Genomic DNA, 3290 nt, shown 5'->3' with positions numbered 1-3290 from the left:
TTAACCTATTACTAAATTAAACTTGCTTCATTGGAAAGGCAGCAAGATGCATCCTCATTTCAATGTCTACTGAAATAATACAGGTTGACACCAGGAAACATTAACGCCAATGCATCCTTGCTGCTTTCTCATGTGGAAGTCTGTTTAATGTGAAAACAAGGTGATATCTAATTAGCACACAGGTAAGGAATTAAGAAAATCTTTATTTAAGGGTGAAGATGTTTCTCACAAAATCGTTGCCCCAATGCATCATTGAAATTCAAGCTGGAAAGATGATTTTAATATATCACTTGTACATTTTGTATTGCTCTTCTGGTGACAATGTAGTTTGTTTTTGTCAATTACCATTTTAATAATAGGGTAAAGAAAATTAAGTGGATTTTTGAAAGAAAACTATACTGTCAATATACTATTAAAACAAATTAAAATGGTAAAAGTCATTGTACTTTAAGTAAACATAAAATAGCTAACATATCAATCCCAGTTTTGGATTACTTTAACAATAAAAATGCATATAGCAGAGGATAGTTTCAATCTGCCTACCTCTGGGTAATGGGCCCAGCATGCTTCCATTGCAGTACTCTGCTGCACATGTAAGTGCAAGAGATCCTGAAGCACTCACTCATCATGGGAAAGTACCAATGTGTTTCTTCGTTGGTTGATTTAAGAAAATTCTTACAAAAACTCTCCAGATTATTGACTTTTTAAAGTTTTTCTAGGAAACGTTCTAGATGAATGCTTATTAGCCTTTGTCAGTATGTACTTTTTGCAAAGTGTCTCTGTGGCGCAATCGGTTAGTGTGTCTGGCTACTACCCAAAAGGTTGGTGGTTCAATCCCACCCAGGGACATAATTGACCTTGTGATCAGGTTTTGGTGATATTTAAGTAGACAAGTCAAAATTTCAAACTCCTCTTATGGTGTAGGGTACCTGGCCTTCTCTGATGTAATCAGAGTTAGATTTGATTCAGTGATTTTATAAAAAACAGCTAGGAAGCACAATTTAGCAATGGGTTGCAGAGAAAAAAATATGCTGGTAGAAAAATCCAATTGAGTGATTAAACAGCTCTTCATTTTCTGCCTTTATTTTTATGCTAACAAATTTGTTCTCTAAAAAGTGTCCACAAAGCCAAGTCTCTGATTAACACCTTTGTAGGGATGGTTTTTCACCTATAACTAAATTAAACTTGCTTCATTGGAAAGGCAGCAAGATGCATCCTCATTTCAATGTCTACTGAAATAATACAGGTTGACACCAGGAAACATTAACGCCACTGCATCCTTGCTGCTTTCTCATGTAGAAGTCTGTTTAATGTGAAAACAAGGTGACATCTAATTAGCACACAGGTAAGGAATTAAGAAAATCTTTATTTAAGGGTGAAGATGTTTCTCACAAAATCGTTGGCCCCAATGCATCATTGAAATTCAAGCTGGAAAGATGATTTTAATATATCACTTGTACATTTTGTATTGCTCTTCTGGTGACAATGTAGTTTGTTTTTGTCAATTACCCTTTTAATAATAGGGTAAAGAAAATTAAGTGGATTTTTTAAAGAAAACTATACTGTCAATATACTATTAAAACAAATTAAAATGGTAAAAGTTATTGTACTTTAAGTAAAAATAAAAGAGCAAAAATACCAATCCCAGTTTTGATTACTTAAATTAACAAAAAAAAATGCATATAGCAAAGGATAGTTTCAATCTGCCTACCTCTGGGTTATGGGCCCAGCATGCTTCCATTGCAGTACTCTGCTGCACATGTAAGTGCAAGAGATCCTGAAGCACTCACTCATCATGGGAAAGTACCAATGTGTTTCTTCGTTGGTTGATGGAAGAAACATCTTACAAAAACTCTCCAGATTATTGACTTTTTAAAGTTTTTCTAGGAAACGTTCTAGATGTATGCTTATTAGCCTTTGTCAGTATGAACTTTTTGCAAAGTGTCTCTGTGGCGCAATCGGTTAGTGTGTCCGACTACTAACCAAAAGGTTGGTGGTTCAATCCCACCCAGGGACGTAATTGACCTTGTTATCAGATTTTGGTGATCTTTAAGTAGACAAGTCAAAATTTCAAACCCCTTGTTATGGTGTAGGGTACCTGGCCTTCTCTGATGTAATCAGAGTTAGATTTGATTCATTGATTTTATAAAAACAGCTAGGAAGCACAATTTAGCAGTGGGTTGCAGAGAAAAAGAAATATGCTGGCAAAAAAAATCCAATTGAGTGATTAAACAGCTCTTCATTTTCTGCCTTTATTTTTATGCTAACAAATTTGTTCTCTGAAAAGTGTCCACAAAGCCAAGTCTCTGATTAACACATTTGTAGGGATGGTTTTTCACCTATTACTAAATTAAACTTGCTTCATTGGAAAGGCAGCAAGATGCATCCTCATTTCAATGTCTACTGAAATAATACAGGTTGACACCAGGAAACATTAACGCCACTGCATCCTTGCTGCTTTCTCATGTAGAAGTCTGTTTAATGTGAAAACAAGGTGATATCTAATTAGCACACAGGTAAGGAATTAAGAAAATCTATATTTAAGGGTGAAGATGTTTCTCACAAAATCGTTGCCCCAATGCATCATTGAAATTCAAGCTGGAAAGATGATTTTAATATATCACTTGTACATTTTGTATTGCTCTTCTGGTGACAATGCAGTTTGTTTTTGTCAATTACCCTTTTAATAATAGGGTAAAGAAAATTAAGTGGATTTTTTAAAGAAAACTATACTGTCAATATACTATTAAAACAACTTAAAATGGTAAAAGTTATTGTACTTTAAGTAAAAATAAAAGAGCAAAAATATCAATCCCAGTTTTGATTACTTTAACAAAAAAAATGCATATAGCAGAGGATAGTTTCAATCTGCCTACCTCTGAGTAATGGGCTCAGCATGCTTCCATTGCAGTACTCTGCTGCACATGTAAGTGCAATAGATCCTGAAGCACTCACTCATCATGGGAAAGTACCAATGTGTTTCTTCGTTGGTTGATGGAAGAAACATCTTACAAAAACTCTCCAGATTATTGACTTTTTAAAGTTTTTCTAGGAAACGTTTTAGATGAATGCTTATTAGCCTTTGTCAGTATGTACTTTTGCAAAGTGTCTCTGTGGCGCGATCAGTTAGTGTGTATGGCTATTAACCAAAAGGTTGGTGGTTCAATCCCACCCAGGGACGTAATTGACCTTGTTATCAGATTTTGGTGATCTTTAAGAAGACAAGTCAAAATTTCAAACCCCCTCTTATGGTGTAGGGTACCTGGCCTTCTCTGATGTAATTAGATTTG

At 34.9% G+C, this 3290-nt stretch overlaps 1 non-coding gene across 1 annotated transcript; it reads left to right on the top strand.

The window, feature by feature from the left end:
* Positions 1–775: 775 nt before the first annotated feature.
* On the top strand, positions 776–849 carry TRNAS-ACU (transfer RNA serine (anticodon ACU)). The gene has a single exon. It is a non-coding gene; the product is annotated as a tRNA-Ser (tRNA).
* Positions 850–3290: the final 2441 nt, after the last annotated feature.

The sequence above is a fragment of the Pseudophryne corroboree genome, unplaced genomic scaffold, assembly GCF_028390025.1.
Source record: "Pseudophryne corroboree isolate aPseCor3 unplaced genomic scaffold, aPseCor3.hap2 scaffold_383, whole genome shotgun sequence".
NCBI classification, from domain to species: domain Eukaryota; kingdom Metazoa; phylum Chordata; class Amphibia; order Anura; family Myobatrachidae; genus Pseudophryne; species Pseudophryne corroboree.
This window is presented reverse-complemented; position numbering and strand designations above follow the sequence as displayed.